The 25,879-nt window shown below is 27.2% G+C and overlaps 1 protein-coding gene across 3 annotated transcripts in view; it reads left to right on the top strand.

The window, feature by feature from the left end:
- Positions 1 to 25,879, top strand: part of LOC129988627 (probable cationic amino acid transporter) — a 225,961-nt gene that overhangs the window by 85,305 nt on the left and 114,777 nt on the right. Inside the window, exon 1 of one of the 3 annotated variants that reach the window (XM_056096894.1) lies at positions 25,433 to 25,575. The exons of 1 other annotated variant lie outside the window; for it this stretch is intronic. The gene's annotated coding sequence lies outside the window, so the exon portion shown is untranslated. Of the gene's footprint in view, positions 1 to 25,432; positions 25,869 to 25,879 lie in introns of those variants that run through there. One more of the 3 variants, XM_056096892.1, reaches the window with a different exon arrangement.

Here is a 25,879-nt window from a genome sequence, read left to right as displayed (position 1 = left end):
AGCTGTAGAAGAAGAATAGAAGATGCAAGTAAAACTGCAAATTATGCCAAAAAAAAAATCTAACGTAAGACTGCCGCCAATCAGTTACACCCGCCTGCGTCAGTGAAATGAAAGCAATATGATTCGAACAGTCACATAAAATGCATTTCTGTCAAAGGACTTTCATTTTGATGGATCATATTAAATGACAGAAATGACGGAAGGGTTTTTCTTTCTTCACTTGAGCTTTTTGACTGAGTTATTTAAGGATTATGAGATGACTTTTCCAGTAACAAGTACGTCAGAAAAAGTGAAAATTCTACGCAGGTCTCGAAACGATCGAGATATTCTATCATGTTTTTTGTTTTTTTGTATACTTCTGGAATATCTCAAGTTCTGTGTTTTTTACATTCTTTAATACGAAATATCGTAAAAAAAAGTATTGCAAACGTAAAAAAAAAAGAAAAAAATCGAACTCCAGAATTAAACTAATTTTCCTGTTTTAGACTGCATTGAATCCGAAAGAACATTTTTAGAATTGCATCTGTCGATCTGTGAACACGATAATTCAAAAACATTTTGAATAAGTGAATACAATTTGTCACATGGTCTTGACGTCAAATTTGTATATCCCTATGATATTTTCAACGAAACCCTTTCAAAGGAAGTCTATGTGTTTGAGTCTTAGGTTGCAGGTGAACATGACATCTGCGCAACGTATGGACCCAAGATATAATCTTTGATATGCAAATTTAACATTTAGTATATATAAGGTAGTGTATCTATTAGTTGTCTATTGATGCAGATATTATAATATTAAAATATATTTTATATATTTTGATATTATATTTTTATTATATTATTGATATTTTCCTATAATTTATATACATAAAATGACATATATCATGAAATATTAATCCGTTTCTTTTTTACTTCCGATGATATTATAGAAAATATTCCCATTTAAAAAAAATTAAAAAATAAAACCAACATAATTTTTAATTTCAGAGTAGGTTTATAATTTTTATTGAAGTGATAATTCAATCATTCACATATATTTTCCCACATTATTTCTTGTCAAATATAAATATATTTATATTCAAAATGTGCTATTCGAGTCAAAGAAAAAATAACACGTTTGAAATATATCCAGTTGTGAAACTCAAAAGAAATTTTTCTGTGAAAGGTAAAACAGAATCTATCCAGGTTAATATGCAGTCTTTGTATATCAGAATGAAAAAAGAAATTCAATTCGTAGGCAGGAGAAAATGTTTTCCAGGTGCTAGCACATTTCTGTAAAAACAATTTAATCTAACATGAACTTTGTTTGAAAAACTGTTTCCAAAAAGCACAAGGCTCATGAAAGAAAGAAAATGGCTTCAGTTTTATAAAAGAAAATAAGTGTAGGAAAAAAGTACGAGAAAATAAATTTTGGAACGAATGTTCACACATTTTATCTCTAGGCACCTGATTAAACTCTTAAAACAATCACGGAGACGTGCGAAGACATTGTCACCTTTCTTTTTATTATTCATTCAGTTTATAAATGCTTTTCCTAATTACTAGAGATTTAGAACACGCATGGAGGCGCCATATTTATCTTTAAATACATCATATTTTTTATTTGTAGTAAAGTAGCGTTCAATCGAACACAAAAGCAATTGAGCTTCTGTAATTAGCTCAGATATACGTTGGTAGTAAAAATATGCACCTCAGAAAGATAGTTTTGAAATTTTACTTTATTAAAATTTAAGTAATTCTTTTGTGTTTTTCTTAGACAACACTCGGAAATATTACCAGGGGAAAACTGACTTTATACGACTTTAAAATTTAAACAAGTCTATGCAATTACGCTAATTTTAGTAGATGTTTCTGTATTTTAACATTTAACAAACATTTTTCTACATAATTAAAAAAATAAAATAAAAGATTTATGAGTTTTAAATAAAAATTTAAAGAATTTAAAATAATAGATTTGATTGTATAATAGCAATGAAATTTAAACCGTTTTAATTGTTTCATCCAACATTTAATCATGGAAGTCTTCTGTAACTGAAAGCTAATGAAGGAGCGTTCTCTTTAACAGCTGTGTGATTTACATGAGTAATAAAAGATCGAATTTATACTACTAAAAATGTTTTAATACTATAATGATGTAATGGTACTTGACTGCATTCGAATGATTTATACACTCAAAACGCAGAACTCCTTGTCATCCGCTGAAATAACTCAATGCTAATATCTATGCATTTCAATACTTTACAAATAATTTGCTGTGAGAATCATGGAGTTGGATTTATTCATACAGCATTTAATTAAAATAACATCCATCTTCCTAGTGAACCATCTGGTTGCCAAAGGAAGCTAATAATTAGTGTTCAATCATTAGTAATAATATTAATTATTCTAGTTAGAAATATGTTAGCGATAATAAAGTTTCTTTTTCCCCATTTTAAATCCTTGATATCTTAAAATGAACACAATAATGTTAAATTGAAACAAATTTGGCCCTTTTTAACTAGCAATAGTATACAAAATTAAGAGTTGGATTCTCGATTTCAAGCAGGTAAAATTAAAAACGAAAAGTAAAACCAAGGACAAAATAATTTTAATTAAATTTGTTCATTTGCTAAAAATTAAATTAAAATATTAAAATACATTTTCTTAAATGCATTTCCAATATTCCTTAATCTTGCTTATGAATAAGAACGCATCTATGATTGAGTAATAAAATATGATGAAAATGTAAAGTTAAAACATATATTCACGTTGTAATATAAATTTTTGTGTTTATTTGCGATAAAACTACCGTATTTTTAAATAGTGCAGGCAGCGGAAATTAGCTTACTTTGGAATCGTAATACTTTAAAATGTTTCCTCTTTATTAGGCTAGATAAAGTTTTTAAAAAATTACGTCAAATTTTGATGAATAAGGATATTAAGTACATAATTAAATTAAATAGTGATTAAATTTTCAGCAAAAATTTTTGGGGTACTCTTTCTTCAGGAGTCGTCTCTCATTTTTATGATTTTTATAAAAATTATTTAATATATTTAAATTTATTTGATATTCATTACATAATTAATTGTGAAATGTTTTTAATATTCGTATTAGATACGAAAATTTGAATTTTTAATTTAAAAAAAAAAGGGAATGGTTTATTTTTACAGTCACGGCTGCAAAATCGATCGATTATCGATTAATGTTTAAACTCATATTCTTAATTTTTTCATATAATTTTCAAAAATCTGAATTTCGTTTGTTAGTTTCTTATATAAAAAATACCTGAGAAGAATCATTGGCAAATTTAACACTCTGAAAATAATATAGTTAAAAATATTGAATATTTTTTGCTTTATTCGAATAATATTAGAGAACAGTAGCATTCTGCCATTAACATGACAAAATACATTGATTTGTTGAAGAAAATTGACTTCTGCCAACCTTATAACTCAACCGACAAAGACATTTAATATATGTTTCATCTGTAATTGCCATTGTTCTAGAAGTTAAGAAAGATAAATTTCGTCAATAATTCTCCAGTAATTGCATTGTCAGCATTCCTTTTGTCGCCTAGAATTTATGGCATCGAATCCCTTCTTCGATTCTTTTCCGGCATTCTGGTACAAAAGTGTACATTTTTATTACATTTCTGATCTATGAGGTCAGCCTCAGATGTTCTTAAATCTGAGCAATCTATAATGCGGTAGATACTACCTACCAATCATTCTCAGAAGTACAGTTCGACAGAATGGAAACCAATATCAATATGTTTCTGATACTCAAACAAAATGCATTTACGTCAAAGGGCTTTTATTTTGACAGATATTAGAAGCAGATAGAAATGATGTGTAATTTCTTTTTCTTCCTTGCGATATGGTTATGGTCTTTTGCAGGGTTATCGAAGTATTACAAGATGAATTTTTCGTTGTTAATATGTCAAGGAGAAGATAAGTATATGTTATAAATCAAAAGAAAACTATTATAAAGTAAGTTTTTGAAAGAATTCATTTTTTTTCTGGTGAGTTACCAGTTTTTGAGAAAGATTTTGAAGAAACAGATTAACAGTACACTGAACACAGAATACGCTTGATGTAACAGATGATATAAGAAAAGAAATTTGATTTGGTGAATTTAATACCGAGATAAAAAATAATTCACAAATTCAAAAGACGAACAGTTATGTCTTCCATCTTCTTCATTTAATGGAAGAATATGGAATATATTTAAGAATATCGAATAATTAAAACAATAATTAAATACAAGTATATGGAATAATTATGGTTTATATAATACTTTAAAACAAGAATATGGAATATATTTAAGAATATCGAATAATTAAAGCAATAATGAAATACAAGTATATGGAATAATTATGGTTTATATAATACTTTAAAACAAGAATATGGAATATATTTAAGAATATCGAATAATTAAAGCAATAATGAAATACAAGTATATGGAATAATTACGGTTTATATAATACTTTGAAACAAGAATATGGAATATATTTAAGAATATCGAATAATTAAAGCAATAATGAAATACAAGTATATGGAATAATTACGGTTTATATAATACTTTGAAACAAGAATATGGAATATATTTAAGAATATCGAATAATTAAAGCAATAATGAAATACAAGTATATGGAATAATTATGGTTTATATAATACTTTGAAACAAGAATATGGAATATATTTAAGAATATCGAATAATTAAAGCAATAATGAAATTAAGAATATCGAATAATTAAAGCAATAATGAAATACAAGTATATGGAATAATTATGGTTTATATAATACTTTAAAACAAGAATATGGAATATATTTAAGAATATCGAATAATTAAAGCAATAATGAAATACAAGTATATGGAATTATTATGGTTTATATAATACTTTAAAACAAGAATATGGAATATATTTAAGAATATCGAATAATTAAAGCAATAATGAAATACAAGTATATGGAATTATTATGGTTTATATAATACTTTAAAACAAGAATATGGAATATATTTAAGAATATCGAATAATTAAAGCAATAATGAAATACAAGTATATGGAATAATTATGGTTTATATAATACTTTGAAACAAGAATATGGAATATATTTAAGAATATCGAATAATTAAAGCAATAATGAAGTACAAGTATATGGAATAATTATGGTTTATATAATACTTTGAAACAAGAATATGGAATATATTTAAGAATATCGAATAATTAAAGCAATAATGAAATACAAGTATATGGAATAATTATGGTTTATATAATACTTTAAAACAAGAATATGGAATAATTTAAGAAGGTCTTAGAAAAACATATTTTCATTTTTGTATACAGAATGAAACATAAGTAAGTATTCTTAAATAATTCGAATCTTTGATGAATCTCTATGTTTCAGATTTGCCATAAAATATAATTTTGGGATTATGTCTCTTTGCCTGTGAGAACAATAACTCTGAAACTCTTTGATCTAGTTAGATAAAATTTGGCACATAATTTTTACTCTAAATTTATATATTTCTATTGAAATTTGATCGAAATCCATTCTGATGAAGACTGTCTGTCCGGCTATCCGAATGTAAGTTAACACGATAATTAAAGAGCGAGGGCAGTTAGATAAATTTTGGTAAGAATATTTAGCATTTAAGCCGTAAATTTATATGGAATTTGAAACCCAAAGCATCAAAGAGTTGACTGTCTGCCGGTCAGTACTTTCATAATCATGCAGACGCGATAATTCATAAATGCAATGATTTGAATATATGGAATTTAGTATGTGATCCTTTGATTTCAATTGTAACCCAATGCCCCATTTTGTATTTCAATCGTATGAAAAACGACGCCCTAAATATATCATATTCGGTTTTTGGTACTTGTGCATTAACTGCATTCTGTAGTTTAATCTCAAAAGATCACACGCTATTAGACTCTTTTTTAATTTTTGGATTGGCAACTAAGTCATTGCGGATTTTGTCAATAGATGGATTTAACACATTCTTTTGTTTTTTCATCTGTAATTGCCGTGTGAAAAGCAACTTACTTATATTGTTTTCTTGTTATTTGGACTTCCACCTTTAATTCAGCAAAAAAATTGTATCGATTAATTATTTAGTTTCGCTTTCATCCCAGTTTAAAAATGAAAGAACAAGACGCGTATTTCAGACACATTTTATTGTATTATTTCCGAAAAGGCAAGAACCCATTGCAAGCACACAAGAAGTTATGTGGCGTATATGGGAATGAAGTCTTGAAAGTAAAACAGTTTCAAAAATGGTTTGCCAAATTACGTTCTGGTGACTTTTCATTGGTAAATGAGCAACTATGTGGCCACTTATGGACCATTATCAAACATATTATTGATTCAGATAGTCGTAGCATAACACTTGAGATTGCACAGAAGCTCAATGTATCGTACACATACATTAAAAAAAAATTAAAACAACCTAGCTGCATCAAGAAACTCAGTTTAGAGATCTCACCTAAGCTTAAAAAATTCAGTTGATGTAACGCATTAGCATCTGCGATCCATTTCTGAAACGCACTGAAATTGATCAATTTCTGGAAACGACTAATTACTAGTAGCGAAAAGTGGATAGTTTATATCAGCGTTAATCAGAAAAGATCTTGGATCGAAGTTGAACCAGCCCAGACAATACCAAAATCTGAGATTCATCAAAAAGAAAAAAAAAAGGATTATGCTGTCAGTTTGGTGGGATTAAAAAAGAATTTTGTACTTCGAACTTTTATCAAGAAACCAAACTATTAATTCAAATGGTACATTCAACAACTCGCTAAATTGCGCGATGCAGCTCAAGTAAAGCGGACAGAATTGGCAAATCTTAATGGTATTGTTTTCCAATGTGATAATGCTAAGCCCCACACATCTTTGGTCACTTGCCAAAAATTATTGGAAATAGGTTGGAACGTGTTATCACATCTACCATATAACCCCGACCTTGAGCCTTCAGATTACAATTTATTTCATTCCATGTAGAACACCTTAAATGGTAAAATTTTGAATGAAGTTAATAATATAAAATCGCAGTTAATTCAGTTTTTTTGCTTGCAGAAATCGAAAGTTTTTTGAACCTGGAATTATGACACTGCCTGAAAGATGGGAAAAGGTCATCGACAAAGACAGACAATGCCTAACTGAATAAAGTTATATTTTTAAGCAAAAAATTTGAATTTTTCTTCGTATTTAAAATCCTCAATTATTTAGTTGCCAACCCAATATTTTTTACCAATTTCAAGTCGTTAATCAGTGAACTGTTTCGACCTCTTCGAAAAATTCGTATCTAAATTGTGTAGCAAAAATTTAAAGATGACGAATACACTCGTCGAACACAGAGTTTGTGTAATACGAAATTATGCCGTAATGAAATGACTTTTATTCTTTTATTTCAATAATCACACTTATTTATTTATTTTAACTAACATACATAAAAAAATTCCCCCTCTTGAAATTATATAAAAAGGATACAAAAGGATCCTCATCCCAGTTTTCATTATCAGGAGCGCCATTTATTGAATTGTCTAAAACAATTTATTATTGCCTAATTGCTTCTGGAATGACTAACACAACAAAGCGATACACTTTAAGAAAAACGATTCATTTTATATGCAGGTTTTTTTATAATAACTAATATTAATCTTTTATTTGTTCCTTTGATTTAGACTTGGCCTCAAAATATTTTAAACATCTTGAACTTTACGAATATGTTTGAGTTTTTACTAAAATTGTAATTCAAACTGCACATTGTTATTACGTATTGCTCATGACGAACAAACTCGTCATAACGCAAAATGCTGTAATTTTTCCCATGACGACTATAATCGTCAAAAACATTTAACTGGTTAATAATTGTACGGGAGAAAGTTTGAGGAGACTTTTCCCATTGGTTTGCATTAAAAATTTCATGCTTTGTTAATAAAGAATGTAGTACAAAAGGATTATTTTATAATTTTGTGAGCAGAATACAGTTTTATTTTTATTTCTTGACGAAATTTAAATTTATATTTAAAAACCAACCAAATTCCTGCCAGAATTCTCTAAGCAGATTAATTTATATTCTAAGAAGTCTATTAAGGGAAGTTATTTGCAGTAAATTCGGTATTTTCATTGTTTTTCGAAGTTATTTTATCACTTGTTTTGCATTACATTTTTTTCTTATATTAAAACCTACTTTACCATCATTAAAATTTTATTTGAATTTTGAATCGTTTTCATTTTTAGATCCAAATCATTATTCGGTTATGCCGCTCTGTTTTTAATAATTTAAATTTGAAATTAAAAAGAATTATAATATTGTAATTGTCGAAAATGAAAATTTAGAATTTCAGTCCAATTTTATTCCAAACAAAATATTAAGATATTCAGTTTTTTTTTCTCTGTATTATTTAGATCTAAATCCATTTTTAAAATTTGTTTTTACAATATTTTAAAAAGGGATTTTTGCAGCTTTTTAAAATGTAAAATATTATCACATATTTAAAATTATTGCTTTTATTTTCTAATTCAGAAACATTACAAGGTAAAACATTTTTTTTATAAAAAATAATCGCTGCAAAACACAACTTTCTTTATACAAAACAAGAAGAACCTAAGAAGTCTTTTAGGAAAGAAGTATTTAGAAACTGAAATATTTGAGTTCTTCTACGGGTGATGTAGAAAAATGTATTGCGCCAATAATTCTCCAGTAATTGCATTTTCTGCGTTCCTTTTCTCGCCTGGAATTTATGTGCCGCGATACGAAATTCCCGGTTGTTGCCGGCCAAGCGTAAGAAACTATATGTTTCCATAACCTTCAAGGGTATCTGGTCAACCTCAGAAGTTCTTGAACAGAAGGAATATATATAAACTGTCAACAAATGATTTACACAAGTGCAATTCATTGGAGTGGAAAACAATGTCAATACGTTCCGGATGGTCATACAAAATGCATTTCTGCTAAAGGTTTATATTTTATATATTACTAACGGATAGAAACGATGGATATATATCATCTCTTTATGCCGCTTTTGACGACCAGCTAGTTAGCTTGGAATTTCGGTTGTGATTTCATTCAGTTGAATCGTTTATGCTTAACTTCAATATTCATGAATATTTCAAAAAGATATTTTTAATCATCTAATTGTGACAAAATCTGATGCCGTGTTTAGTATTCTAATATTTATTCTGTTCATTACGTATATGAGCCAATGAATTGATTCAAGTATCTTCATATTAGAGAGTTTAAAGGAGACCTTTTGAAGCGTTGGTTTTTCTAATGGTGGCCAGTGTCATCATATAAAGCACTTTTAAAAAATGCAAACAGGTTCGTCTATCTTCGAACTTTTGTTTGATTCTAATCACAGTTTCTAATCCGTCCTGTAAGCTATACATAGATTAAACAGAATACTTCTATCTTAGTTTTAAACTCTTGACAAAAATCACGTGATTAAATATTTTATAAAATAAAGAATAATACCAAATTTCCGTGCAACGAGGATATCTGCTGTTTGGAATTAGGCAAAAGATATTTCTAAAAAATGGAAAAATTTAGTGAAATTTGCGCATGAAATTGGTATCATTGAAAAAGATAATTTTTAAATTTTAAAATGGAGTAAAAATTAATTTTTTATTCAAAAATATTTTAAGGACTTATTGAGGGAAATAGCTAAAATTTTGCTTAATTTTTTAATTAAAATTTAAAAAAATCGGTTGAAAATTTCCATTTTCCAAATTGTATTCCTGCTAGCTTGAGATAAACGATGTTTCCTGTAGAACGTCATCACATACACACATTCATTTTTATTATTATAAGTTGAAAAGTTTCTTTATTCTGATAAGGTTTCAAAGCTTTAGATGGTTAAGTTTCTTTATACAAGATAAATAAATTTTAAAATGTCATGTAAAATATTAAAAAACTACCTGCAGTTTGGGACCATTTTGTCCACAAGACTTAACTGTTGCTGGAAATCTCTTGCCTAACTTGTTCTTAAATCCTTTATTTGCAAAATATTTCTTAATTTGTAAATTTGATGGGCATACATTTTGTTTTAAAAGGCTTACATTATGTTTCATGTGCTATGCATTTCGCTATCTTTTTGTTACATCTTTATGCATTCGATTATCACAAGAAAGAGAAGCAGTGCTTCAAAATCCCATATTTTAAAAATATTTTATTCGTGTTTGTTTTTGAAATGAATCTTTAATTGTAAAGTATAACAAAATTTCAAAACTTTTATGAAAATCGTGCCTCATACTGAAATATTTTCAATATGGAAAAATAAGCCAAAATTTCCTTTGTTGTTTATAAACATCTGAAAAAGCAACAATATGAAATATTGGTTCCAACAATGAAAACGATTTGAGTTTCATTGCCACAATGAAGTATAATTTTATAAAATATAGTTAATTTTAAAATTGTATAAATAAATAAAAGGATAGTGTAGCATGTAAAATCATTAAACTGATTTTTACATAAAATGTAAACTGGTATCATTAAAAATATTTTTTTTTCAATTTTAAGATGATGTAATAGTTTTTATTATTCCTTTAATAGTTTTTGAACTTAATGTGGTAAAATATCCAGATTTTTATCATCCAATGAATTCAATTATTTCAAAATTCTGCTTCGAAGTACACACATTCATCTTCGAAAGTACTTATGCGCCTAGTTTAATAGCATACAGTCTGAAGATCTGTCCTATAAAGCGCAAAAAAAAAAAAAAACAGTCACACTAACGTCGATCCTTTTATTAGGAATGATAAAGAGAAAAAAAACTTTTTTATATCATTTAAGCGAATCAATTTTAAACTCGTCTTTATGTTGTTTTAATGTTCGAAATAGAAAAATTAGTAAAGCTTTTAATCTCAAAGATATAATACAAAACTTAATAATGCGCTGAACATTTTGGATTCATTTAATAGATATCTGTTTGGAAATTCCTTATGAAACTGATAAAAATCCATAATATTTTTGATAATAAATTTTAGCGTGCATTAAAAATTACAAAAAAAAAACAATGGCAAAATTTGATAGTGTTTGAATAGATATTCTTTTATGAGAATATATTAGAATAAAAAATGTTTTTTGTTTTTGCCAAAAAAAAAGGGGGGGGGGAAATGTATACGACAGTACAAATCATTAATGTCAGAAGTTTAAATCCTTATTAATTAGGAATAAAGTCGACATAAATAACAGAAAAAATAAATTTCCTTAAAAATTAAAGAATATTTTAAGTATGATTAAAATCCAACTTTTTATAAATATTTCCTTTGCCGTTTTAGGCTTTTCTGGTAGTCCACATAAAAAAAAAAAAAAATTTTTAAAGTTATATGATAAAGTTATGCTGTTTAAGAAAATATTGTTTCCTATTACTAATGCTAAAACTGTTTTGTTATACATTTTGAGTCGCTAATATTGTTAAGGAAATCATTTGCAGATGTACTATAAAAAATGCTTAAAGTTCGTTGGCGGAAAGCGCTTATTGAAGCTTTATTGTTATTTAAACGCTTTATTACTTTATTCTGCAAAAATTACGAAGCTCGCATGCACACAAAGAACAGCTCTAATAGAAATTTAGAACACACAAATAAATAGAACACAATAATAATAATTGGACAGCACGTAGAGAATATACTTCACTATCAACACTCCAAACAGAGAATTAAAGCTCGTTTTATTGTCTCCACTTATATAGTCTCCTGGAGAGGGTATTCATTTTCTTCAAAGGTCCCACTAATTATATCGCCCATGATTTGTATATTTTCCAGAATCTTTAGCTTTGTCGCCAAATTTATCACACAAATTGAAGGTCATTGACCAGGCATCCATTCAGCACCTATTTACTGTATCTGTAATCGTTTCTTTTCAATGATTATACTAATAACGCAATACAATAATGTTACAGATTCATAATAATATAAAAGGATAAATTTTGCGCTTTCCTTGAAACTGTAATAAAATGTATAATATGAATTGTTTGAAAAAGAAAGGGACTTGAAGAAATAGAACATTATGAATCCTTTATTAAGATGATTTTCATAGATATTGTTTTCCTTTATATTCTTATGTATAACATTTTTAAATGATCTTTTGAAAGTAGATTGGCAGGCTTATTTTCATACCTTTTAATTGCCAGTTTTAAGGGATAACAATTTTTGTTATTAAAATTGGTTGCTGTTAAACATGAAATTATTAATAAAGTTAAGAAAAGATTTGTAATGTGTAGCAGAAATTACCTATAATTCCATAAATTGGCCATTGTACATAAGTAAGTAGAACACAATAATAATAATTGTACTGCAGGTAGAGAACATACTTTATTATCAACACTCCTAATTCCATAAATTTAATATTTTAAAAATTAATATAAATTTGCAATCTTATTATAATTTATATAAAAGACTGTAAATAAAAAAACATTCATTATGCACCTGAATTTTCTCGAACTTTTCTAAGTATTGTGCTTCTTCAAATAATAATAATTCCATTTTCCTTTCTTCAAATAAGAAAATTGATGTTTTAGAACGCAACCAAATGATTATCATTAATAATTTAATAATTTCAATTATTTAGCAATAATTTTATTTTTCAAATATATAATCAGAGAGAAAGTAAATAGATTTTAAAATAGCATGTTTCATCTTAATACTTTTCTATTTACTTTTTATCACATTCTAAAAAAAAAACTGTTTTGAATTTATTTGTGAAAATTGTACAGATGATTTTAATTCTTTATTAAATAAGAGAGATATAAAATAAAAGTTAACCAATCCATAATGGTTATGTGGTAATCCATAACGCATATACTATAAGTGAAAGAAATATTGAGTGCCAATATTTGAGAATAAAGATTTATATACATTTATTTCCTAATCATAAAAGAAATATAACAGAAACCCTAAAAAAGTGATAAACAATACCTTTAAAAAATAGTGCCTTTGGTTGAAGATAAATCATCATAATTTAACTCAAAATATCCTTTATATATGTATTATTTGAAACTTTCGTAGTTTTCAAAGTAAAGAACGATAAATTGCGTTTGTAATTTTCTAGTAATTGCATTTTCTGAATTCTTTCCCAGGCCTGGCATCTATGTGACCCGAATCCTCCATCCGATCGTTGCCAGAGCAAAGACAGAAACTATACATTTTTATTGCCTTTCTGGGCTATCAGGTCAGCGTCAGATGTTCTTGAATCTGAGCGATATATGACACCGCAGATTTTGATACGACCAATCAATCGCTTGCCGAAGTACAGTTCAATGAAATGGAAGTGAACTGATATGTTCCAGACAGTCACACAAAATATATTTCTGTCACACAGCTTTATTTTTGACAGATATTAGTAATAGATAGAAATGACAGAATTTCACCTTTTCTTTTTCAACTGCTGCTTAAGTTTGACAAGGTTATAAAAGCTTTATTTGATATTTTATTTATCTTAAATATAGCAGAGAAACAAGTAGTTTTTTATTGAAGTCTTAAGGAAAAAAAATTGTATAAAAAAAGTTTGTGAACTAGTATTAAAATTTTTTGAGAAATTGCCAGAATAATATGAAGCTTAAATATTTACTTAAATGTTAAATTTTATTTGATTGTTTAACTATCTAGAAAGTTAAAAGAGAAACAGAATACCTGAAGTTTTGATTTTAAATATTTATTTAAGTTAAAATTTCGTTTGTTGGAAACACGTAGAATATATTTAATTCAATATTTTCATTTTATTAATAGTTTTCTTTAAAAAACTGTTTGAAGTTTGTTTCTACATTCATTATTTACGATATCGAACTCATTTGTAGGTTTGCATAATCTATGTTTTAGTGTTCCTTTACAATTTATTAAAAAAATAATTTTGTTTCCACAAACTTGAAACCTTGGTAGAATCTTTTTTATGAAAAATTTCAATTCAAATCCAATCCATTTTTTTCGTTGAAATTTGGTATTTGAATTTCGCAATATGTTCTGTAGTTACTCAATTATAGAAAGGACAGTCTGTTCCTTTTCAAAGTTTTAGTCCTTCATATTGCAAATAGTTAATTATCAACTGTGTAACCAATATTTAAACTTTAAGAAATACAAGTTATTTCTTTATTTAAGAAATTGGAATATATTTATTCTCGAAAATTTAAATAAATCATTTGATGAACTTTTGAATTAGAAAGTTCTAGCTTTAAACCTTTTTTTTAACAACAAAAAAAAGGAACATATATTTTTAATTTTCGGAACAATCTTGGTTGTCAACAAATATATTTTTGTATTAAATGGTGTTTTTAATTATTATTTTATGCAAAAATACAAATATAAATATTTTATAGTATTTTGAGACTCATTAATCATAAAAGAAGTCGCAGGTTTTAAAATGAAAATAAAATAATTACAGTTAAGATATCCATTAACCATTTAACTGTTTCGACCTATTCGGAAAAGACGTATCTAAATTGTCAAACTTATATCAATTATATAATTATAATAATTAAACAATTATTATATAAAATATTAGTCATTTAATAAACCTGTCATAACGCAAACTGTTGCACTTTTTTCCATGACGAGTATACTCGTCAAAAACATTTAACTGGTTAAAATAATTGCTATGTTAGTGAAATTTTGTTATTCTCTTATTTTATTTATGAAATGTTATTTATTGTGTTCTTTATGTCATGAAATCATGTTACTCTCTTAGGAATTTATTAAAGAAGTTTTTTATAGTTTTGAAATAATAATTCCCTAAATGACGCTCAGGTTATATTCCGAAAGTGAATATTTAAGTGATTTTAATTTTTAAAACCTTCCTTTCAAATTAATTTAGAAAACAATATCAAAGAGTGCAAAGCTCGGTTGATTACGTGAAGAGTGCTTCTTCCAACATTGCTATTATCATCCTGTCGTCTCTTTAAACGATCCAAATATTCCTAATAGTTTTGGTTTCTAAACCACACCCTTTACTATTGCTCGCCACACCCGATAAAGTAAAATTAATGGCGCGCACATGGGGCGAGTGAAAAGGCAATGATCCCGTACGACATTCATTTTCAAAATGAGAAATGAAAGTCCAGATGATGTGCATGCAATGCTAAAAGGTGTGTTTGTCTTGCCAACTTTCGACAGACATAATCATGAGTAAGCCTCATGCCAGATGTTTTGATGTTTTCCTTTGCATGAACCAATGGGGATTGTGGTCATGATATTATAAGTACTGTTTTGTGAGTATATGTAGTTAAAACAAAAATCATTTTGCTTTACATGACATTTGAATTGCGTTATGGATGTTATATCAGTACAAATTCTTTTTTTGAATGAGGATTGATATATATACTATACTACTGGAATTTTTTACCATTAAATAAGAATTACGACAATCCAGAAATGCTCAATTTTTTTCCTTGAATAAAGATACTGTAATCTTGCATTACTGTAATTTTTTCCTTTGAATTAAATATTATTGCAGTCTTGCATTACTAGATTTTTTTTCCTTTGAATGAATATTACTGCAATCTTGCATTACTAGATTTTTTTCCTTTGAATGAATATTGCTGTAATCTTGCATAACTAGATTTTTTTTCCTTTGAATGAATATTGCTGCAATCTTGCATTACTAGATTTTTTTTCCTTTGAATGAATATTGCTGCAATCTTGCATTACTAGATTTTTTTTTCATTTGAATGAATATTACTGCAGTCTTGAATTACTAGAAAATTTTTATTTTTTATTTTGAATGAATATTACTGCAATCTTGCATTGCTAGAATTTTTTTTCCTTTGAATGAATATTACTGCAATCTTGCATTGCTAGAATTTTGTTCCCTTTGAATGAATATTACTGCAATCTTGCATTGATAGAATTTTTTCCCCTTTGAATGAATATTACTGCAATCTTGCATTGATAGAATTTTTTTCCTTTGAATGAATATTACTGCAATCTTGCATTGCTAGAATTTTGTTCCCTTTGAATGAATATTACTGCAATCTTGCATTGATAGAATTTTTTCCCCTTTGAATGAATATTATTGCAATCTTGCATTGATAGAATTTTTTCCCCTTTGAATGAATATTACTGCAATCTTGCATTGCTAGAATTTTGTTCCCTTTGAATGAATATTACTGCAATCTTGCATTGCTAGAATTTTGTTCCCTTTGAATGAATATTACTGCAATCTTGCATTGCTAGAATATTTTTCCTTTGGATGAATATTACTGCAATCTTGCATTGTTAGAATTTTTTTCCTTTGAATGAATATTACTGCAACCTTGCATTACTAGAAGTCTTTTTTCTTCTGAGAAAAAATTGCTATAATACTGGATTGAAAAATTTTTCCTATGAGTAAAAATAGCTGCAGTTTTGCGTAACCATAATTTTTTTTTATTTCGAATTTTTGTAATCTAGCATTAATAGAATTTTTCCTTTTGGTAATGACCACCACACCACAAAACAGAAGAATTTTATACTTTGAGTGAAGACTGGTATAAATGTTTTGCCATTAAAATGATTTTCTTCTCAATCAGAACGATACTAATGATGAACCATACGAATAATTTCCACTAATTTAAACTAATTCAGATGTTTCATATTAAAATTTCTAAATTAAAACTGGAACAAATCTAATTTTATAGATTTTTTCCTTTTAAAGCAGAAATAATTCAAATGCTGAATCAATAAAATATTTTTAATGATAATCAAGACTATACAGATTGTAAAATATTATATATATTTTTCTGCTTAACCTGGAATAATACATATAATGTTACTACATTATTCTTTCCGAGAAGTGATTATTGTATTTCATTACTGCATTATTTAAATATCATATAATGTGCACAACAAATCTGCCAGCCCTAATCGATTTGTAAATACTTTTGCTTCTAATGCAGGATATCCTAAGATTACAAAGATGATAGAAAACAATAAAATTTATCCTTCATAAATAGTTAAAAAAGGATAACTTTTTATCTTCTAATTATTTTTATGAACAGAAGAAACATTTTCCTATTTCCATCTTTAAAATTATCATTCATAAAAAATTGTATATAATATAATATCACTTACATTCTAATTTCCTGAAAAATGTTTGGAAATTTTCAATTCCTTTTTTACCTTCTAACGTTTTTAATTAGTTGATTAATTCGAAAGTTTGTAATGTATTGAACATTTTAAGAACTTGAAGGATTAAATTTCTATTAGAAATACTTAAGTATAAGAAGTTGTGAGTAATTTTTAATGCTCAAGTCTCTGTTTCCGGTTAAAAATTATCATAAATGCTCTTTAATAGTTGCTGGTTAAAAATTATCATATATGCTCATTTTTTTTAAGGTTCAAAATTATCAATTTTATTCTAAAATGTTTCCTCTACTTAGAATTGTTAAATATATGCATCGTATATTTAACGAATCGTTTTTCGTTTTTTGAATGCAAGTTGGATCAAATTCTTTATCTTAACATTTTTTTTCTTTTGAATCAAGGAAGTATCAAATGCTGAATCATTAAAGCATTTTTCATTTCATCCAGAACTGAATAGTCAATGAATCATAATATAATAATCAATAATCATATAATTTTTTTCTTTTGAGTCAGGATTTTGCATATTTTGAATTTTTAATGGCTTGCTATGTCATAATGAGAGACTAATATTCTTGAAATTTTTTTCTCCTTTCATTTGATGGCAGTCTACTTATAAACATCAACAAACGCAATCGGGGGAAATCTGTTCTTATAGTGTTTTTTTAAAGCGAATTGGTATAATATCTGTATCATAACATGCGCAGGGCTAGAAAAACTTCTGCACCATTTGTATCTGCTGTAGGAAAATGTTTAATGCATATGATTCCTTTTTTTTTTTTTTTTTTGCTTTTATATTGCATAACATTTCTTTTTAATTTCACAACTACAAAATCCATGACAATTCATTCTGTTGATAACTACTGCCAATGATATTAAAATGTTCCCATTAAATTCGTTATCAATTTTGAGAATCGTCCACTGACGTTTATAACTCCGGCCGGAATTTAAAAATATCTGATTTTCTATCTACGCCATTATCGTATTTCATATCTCAACTTCTGTTTTGAAACTCGGTGAACTTTTCTTTTCATGCAAAAAAGTGACTGCTTTATGGATGTGCAAATAAAAACGAGTTTAAATAAATAATATTTCTGTTAATTCATTGTATTCTGCTTTCTCTAAGTAAACTGAAGACATTCGATATTTTTTTTTAATTTGTATTGTGTATTGCATTTATTTTCTGATAGCTTCACTATTTTTTTTTCAAACCTGTTATATTGATTATTTTAATTTGAGTGTACATAAATTTTATAGATTAAGAAAATGGCACTGAAAAGAAACAAAACTTTTAATGTTATTATGTGTTTAAACCTAAGGTGAACTACGAATAATAATTTTTCTTTACTTCTTAAGCCCTCTGTTATAGTGCATGTAATTTTCTGTTACAACTTCATTGGAGGGAAATTTGTTTGAGAAATTTGTCCTTTTGTTTGCGTAATCGTACTTTCTGAAATTAAGAATATTCATGTAAAATATAGACAAAGTATTAGCTTTGACAGACAGCTGTACAATTCACTTCAATTGGTTGTATCAATGTATCTCAACTTGTAGGGAGAATGAGGTGAATGAATTGAGGAAATGAAACTATGGAATGAAATTTTAAAATTCAGAACTTTAATTGAAATAAAACCGAGTTTAGAAATTCCAAATTAAAATATTTTCATTGAAATTCGTGTTATTGACACAAAATGTAAATATAGTGATGAATTTGTTATTTCTTCGCTGCTTAATTAGATTTATTGTAAGAAAGAGACTTTTACAGATATAGTAAAAGCAGCTGAAGGATGCCGAGTCAATAATCTCCAGTCTTGATAAACTTAGCTAATATTTGGCGACTTTCCTCACAAATCATGGGCATTTTTGGTCACAAAAATGAAGGTCCCCGAATACTTCCAGAATTTTGGCGATATCTTCAGTAGAAGCATTACTGCAGGTTTTTACCTTAGCATTCGACGTCCTGTCTTAGGAGCTATAATAGCAGATGCGCACATGCGAGAAAGGAAAGCATTGTATGTCAAGTGAGAATAGAAGAGCGAAGTCTCTTTTTGGAGTGGATCGCCAACGATGTTCCAAATGTTGTCTTGTAGCGAAATTCTGCATATGTGCTGTGTTGTTCTTCTGCATCGATATGTTATACGTGTTTTGTATTTCGGTGTAAAATAAAACACAATTACCCGTTATTAATTCTGCTGAACTCTTCTTTGAACACCCAAGGGTCGAATTTCTGTCCATAACAATATATATATATATATATACAAAAGGAAAAACACATTCTATACAAAAGCTTTGATGGTTTAATTATTCTTAAAAAATAATTAAATTTCGTTGGATCAAAATAGGTTAAAAAAAATCGGAAGAAAATACGGTTAAAAAGGATTTCGAAAAGGAATGGAATTAAAAATAATTTCAAAAAATATTTATATAATTTTTTTTTATAAATAGAAAATTTCTGTAGTTTTATTTTAAATCCTGTGATATTTTTTTTTTCAAATTCAAAGAAACATTTTATGCTGTTTAAGAATTTTCTTAGACATTTTTAATTCTATTTTTATTAATATTTTTCAGTTGAAAATGAAATCGTTTTTATTGCAATTCAAATTTTTTAAAGAAATTATCTATGAAATACATTTTTTCATCAGCCATATTAAATGTTGTTTACTTAATAAAAATCTTCCTTTATTAAGTAACGACATATTTTAAAATGTTAAATTGAATTCACTTTCGTAATCGCAAAAAAATTAAATCAGTTTCTTGCAAAATTTTTTATTTCCAAATTTTTTTTAGCTGGATGTTTTTTAAAGAAAATATAATTTTTAAAGCCGTTTAGAACTTTACTATAAGCTATTGGGTAATTCATTTTTGCATTAAATTTAATTCGATTTTTTTGGCAAAGGCGCCACCTAGTAGTGAATTTATGAACAGAAATAACTTAATATTTAATAATATTTATAATAATTATCAAATGCATTAAAGAATAAAAAGAAAAATGAAATCGTAGAGAACTCGCATCCACATTTTTGGATTAAAATGTATTATCTCTGTATAAATCATCAATGAAATTTTTATCAAAATTTTGGACTAAAATGCAAATAAAAGATCGACACTCGCAACATAAGCAGATAGAAAGTCTCTCTCTGATCAGAAAAGAGCAACAATTTTCTGCCCAACGAATAAACATTCATTAGTTCAGAGTACACAGTTCCAGAGGTCTCATCGAGATCAACATTCCAAAGCGCTTTAGGAGAATCTTCAGATTTCGGGTCCTAATAGAGATGGAGCCAAAGGTTTTGCATCATTTTTCAGAATATTCATCATTGGTGCCACTAAATGGTCATCAAGAATTGATTTCTCCCTGCTTCACTAAGGTCGAGAGTCATTGACCTGGCAAGCATTCTGAATCTATTAATTCTGTCTTCAACCAAGTCATTAAAAAGGCAGGAAAATTGATTTACCATTTCTTAACGCACCAATATATTTATATAAAGAGAAAGAGTGGCAGAATTTAAAATGCTCTCCACAAATGCGTTTCATAAAAGGGTAACAATGTAACCGATTTGGGCTTATTTTTACAATGGCGCTAAGAGTATAAAATTGCTTTCTTCTATATGAATCATATGGTGTGTAGTAATAATGAGTTTTCGACAAAAAAAGTACGACCAATTTTGTATATTATTTTATGCCTAAGAAGAAAAACTGGACATAATTGGCTCAACATTGCAATGCAAATCTTTCGAAGAGTTATTTTCCTGAATGCTTGTTTCGCTACAAATGTTCTACCCCAAAGGTGAAACAACATTTACAGATATGAAATTTGATTTATTATTGAAAACACGAACATCTTATTGTTTATAATTTGCAATTTTAAGGCAATAAAAAGATTTTGGAATTTTGATACTTGTGTATGAATGTTGGATAAATTCTATAAAAAAAATTAAATTAAATTAAAGAAAGCTCATATTTATTAGATATATATCCAGTCTGTTTTAGTACGTATAGTTAAAAGGAAATTATTTTTGAGGTAAAGTATCTAGACATATTTTTAATATCCTTTATATATATATACAGGGTGTTTATAAAGTCCCGGACCCATTTTGATGTTTAATAACTCATAAAATAATAAAGATAGATTTAAATTAATAACATAAATGGTTAAATAGACTCAAAAAGTTTCATGACCCTTGTCAATGAACTTCCACGTGTGCCCCCTTCGTCGCACGGAGAATATCAAGTCGATAGTCAATTTCACGCCAAGTAGCGACAAGCATGTCGGCATCCACAAAGCCATTTGCGCACATTATGGCGATTAACAATGCCAGAAACATGAAAGGATGCTTCATTGGAGAACATTATGCTCTTCAGAAAATCAGCAGCATCTTCTATCCTCCTTAGCATATTTGTTGCAAAGGCCATCCTCCTAGGCCTATCGTTCGGTTCCAAAACTTGAACAATTTGAACTTTGTATGCATGCAGTCTTAATTTTTTCTTAATGACCTTGTACACCGTCGAAATTGGGATATCCAATTCTGTTGCCGCTGATCTCACAGATATTCTAGGATTGTGTAAAAATGTCTCTCTGACACGCTCAACATCAAAATCACTTGTGCAAGGACGTCTGGAACGTTTCTTATCTTCGATACTTCCAATTTCTAGAAAATTCTTTTTCCACCGCAAGATGCTGTTTTTGGATGGAGGATCTTTTTGGTAAATTCTGAAATTTATCTATGCTTGCACTATCGATTTCATTTCTATGAACCACCATAAAATCTGTGCTTTCTCTTGTGGTGTATGCATTCTCCTTAATATCCGCTAGAATAAAACATCACATACAAAAGTACTACATAGAACAAACACATCAAAAGTAAACATAACATTGCAATAGTTGCCAAAAACAAAAGAGAGAAAAATGCAATTAATAATCAGACAATATTTAGAAAAGTACAGATATTTAGACTGGAAAATGAAATTATCTGAAATTAACCACACGTGCAGACGATATTTACAAAAGTAAAAATATTCAAACCTGAAAAGGAAAATATATGAGTTATTCCATCAATAAATGCCATAAGTTTGTTTATATCTTTATTATTTTACGAGTTATTAAACATCAAAATGGGTTCGGGACTTTATAAACACCCTGTATATATATATATATATATATATAATAATAATAAAAATAATAATAATAATAGTATTCTTGAAATAAATAGATGAAATTTTAACAAATTTCATTTTTTGGAAGTTCAAAAATCATACGAAATTATGTTATTTTAAAATTGTATTTTTACATATCAGTTTGCCAATATTTATAAATATATATCTATCTATATGTATGTAAATGTAATAACTGGTATATGAAATAAGATAAATTAAGAAAATTTGAAATGGAATTTTCTTCAAAATTTGACCGTGGATCATTTTGTGGCTGTTGTAAAAAAATTAGAAGGATCTCTTCTATAAAGTGCATACTTCTTTTCTTCTCTGAATTACAATTCTACATGAATTTCATATTTAGTAAATTAAAAAAAATGTACGTTAGTATGTGTAAACACTAAAAGAAAATGTTATATGCTTTTTTTATTATTATTATTAGTTTTCATTGTTCCTAAAGACTTCACAAAAGAAGCAATACGGATGATATGTTAAAGTGTCTGTTAACTTTCTTCTAATAATTTAATTTTAATAGGATGTGACAAACCCCTCAGAGAAAAGTACTACTTTGAATACTTTTTGCGAATATTTATTGAGAACATTTATGGAAAATTATATTTTTAGAACAGAAAGAAAAATTTAATTACATCGTTCATTATCGCAATTATTTTCTACTGCAGAATTTAAATGTCGTCATGAAAGAGGGAAAAAAAGAAAGAAAAAATCCTAAATCTTATGGTTATATTTTAACACTAACTGATATACATGAAGTTGCTTGTGTTGACATGTTTTCACTTTAATTAAAGAAATTTATTAAGTTTGTTGTTCAAACAAATTTTATACAAAAACAATATGTTTAATTTTTGGAAGCAAAATTTTAATTACTTCTAACATAAAAAATGTGTAAAATTAAAAAAATGTTACACGAATGTTATGCCAGAGATAAATGTTATCACATATCAAATAATTTATTGTACCTATGCAGATGTAATCATCATTTATTAGGAAGTAAATGTATTTTTAATTTTTTTACTCAACCAAATCCCTACACAACATCGTCTATGAATCTACTTTTTTCTTAAAAGGAAACTATCCATTTCAAAAAAGAATTTTATCAAAAAATACAATTTTTCCAAACGATTTTATAAAATCAAAATGGGAATTTTCTAAAAATTATTAAAAGTTTTGATAGATTGATTTAAAATTTAGATTAACGTTATGATTGACAATATAAATGTGTTTAAAACATAGAATATGCAATCATTTTCAATAGTGAATTTCAATAGTGACCTCTGTCTACCTTTAAAAGAAAGTTTTCAAGCTTAGAATAAAATTATCCATATCGTAAAATTGTTTAATTCTTTTTGTGTATACGAAACATTTTTTCCTTTTTTCACATCTCTACTCGAAAAAAGAAATTTTCGGCAATGACAGTGTATGCAATCATTAAAAAAATATTAATTGTATTCTGTGAATGTTTTCATTCATTTAAGAATTCTTTTGGTGACAGTAAAATTGATATACAATGCAAAAAAAACTACTTTCTTAGTTAAAAAAAAATTTGCGATTCTTCTATAAATCATCACATGTTTCCACTGATCTGAGACCTTTTAAATAATTTGAAGGAATTTCAATTTTTAAAGACTTCTGAAAATCTGTCTTTTGTTGCTGCTTACCTAAATTCAAAATATCATTTGGTTTGACGTTACTCAGGAATAAGATCAGGAAAATTATTATTCCAAAGACGTTAAATTATTCACTTCATATGAAAATTAATCAAACATTTGTGGTACTGTCGTCATTATAATAGAATTTATTGTAAGGCATTAATATATTTAAATGTAGTATTTAATTGAAAAATGAAGCAAAATCTCATGTTAACTATATCAATATTCATTTGATGAACTCTTCATCTGAGCTTGAACTATTTTACCAAGTAGCTATATAATTCTAATAATTTTGGCATAATGATATAATTCTGGTAAAGAGTTAATGATTTGACAAAATTGTTTACTTTTTCCATAGTGATAATAAGCATAGAATTGAAAGTTATTCTCTGCAAATTATCTGTTAATCGATTTAAATTAATTATTTGTTTTCCCTAAAATAAATGTTCTAAAAATAATTAAGAATTATTTGTTCCCTAATATCAATGTTCTAAATATAATTCAGAATTATTTATTCCTAAATTCAATCTTCCAAAAATAATTAAGAATTATTTGTTTCTTAAATTCAATATTCCTTATTTAAAATATGTTTTTGAATGAAAAGAATTATTTAAGTATGGTAATTAACAAAACAGTTTCATCCAGCATTTTTATAGGATTTTTTTTAACAATTACTCTTCTTATGATATATACTGTTCTCTGAAAGTTAAAGTTAGCAGAATTGTTTATAAAAAACATAATTCTACCATATTTCTATTCTACCTTTTTATCCTACCTTTTAATCTCAGAAAAACGCACAGAAAATATTATAGTTCTTCATTTTTTGTTGAAATATTTTTGTAGATATTTCCGTTGTTTAATTCAGAAATTCATTGTTCAAAGTTCGAAAGAATATATAATAGTTGAATATGAAAAAATTGGTCTAGTTTTTACATTTGACATTTTTAAAAAAATTTTTTCTTATTGAAATATAACTATTTATGGAAAAAAAGCCTTTAAGAATTTATATTCTTCCTTTATTATTGTATTCCTAGTATTTCTTTAATCTAGAAATTTATTCGCCGGAAATGTAAAATTTAAAAATTGTTTCTTTGTCTGGAAGAAATATTTTGACGTTTCTTTAAAACCTTATAACTTTTTATCGGTAGATTTTTTACAGACTCATTCCAAACAAGAAAAATAAATTCCATTATAGACTCTAATAAAAGTATATTTTCATAAAATCTAAAGAGAAAATATTCTTTGGAGCGACAAACAGGAGAAACAAATCTGAACTTAATCGGAACTTATTGTAGACGTCTTTTATTTCATTTCATATGGAAGATAACTTTTTTTTTTGTTCTTAAGAAATACATTGGACCATAGATTTTATCCGGTCTTAAGAATGAACAACTTACAGAAAAAATAAAGAATAAAATGGAACGGAAGCTGGAATAAAGAGAAGAAGTAAAAAGATGTGTCCATAATAACGATTTTCAATTCCGATCGCGAATGATTCGCGTGGAGGCGCTGCTATCGGGATGCCAACGCTTTTTCCCCTCCACCGCTCAACTCAACTCGCAAATAGTTCCACGCGCTTCGCCAGATGTTCGCTTTCCTCTTGCGAAATCGTTTGCTTGATTATCTTTTATCACGTTCCAAAGAAAGGACTCGAAGACTTTACAGCTAAGTGCTATTGTGTGAAATGATGACGGCGCGCAAAATTTGCGAACTTATTCAAAAGGTGAAGTAAAAGAATAAATTTTGTGCTTCTCTTGCAAACTTAATAAAACTAAAGAAAATAGTAATAATAAGAATAAAGGGGTAAGGAAAACTTGATGGAATATCCCAGAATGGAATCCCTTTTGTTCGAAGACCAAGAATGAGGAAATTGTAACAGAAATAAAAGACAGAATGTGGAAAGTTGAAAATTCAAATTTCGTCTGGCTTTTCTTGTCAGTTAAGTTTCGGACTTACACTCAACAGGTTTTGACTGCTTGAACTGAACTTTTTGAAAAAGAATTCATTGTCTCTAAGGTGAATGAGTT

This window comes from Argiope bruennichi, chromosome 10 (assembly GCF_947563725.1).
Source record: "Argiope bruennichi chromosome 10, qqArgBrue1.1, whole genome shotgun sequence".
Classification (NCBI taxonomy): domain Eukaryota; kingdom Metazoa; phylum Arthropoda; class Arachnida; order Araneae; family Araneidae; genus Argiope; species Argiope bruennichi.
Note: the sequence above shows the minus strand (reverse complement) of the source record. Positions and strands in the feature narration are given on the sequence as shown.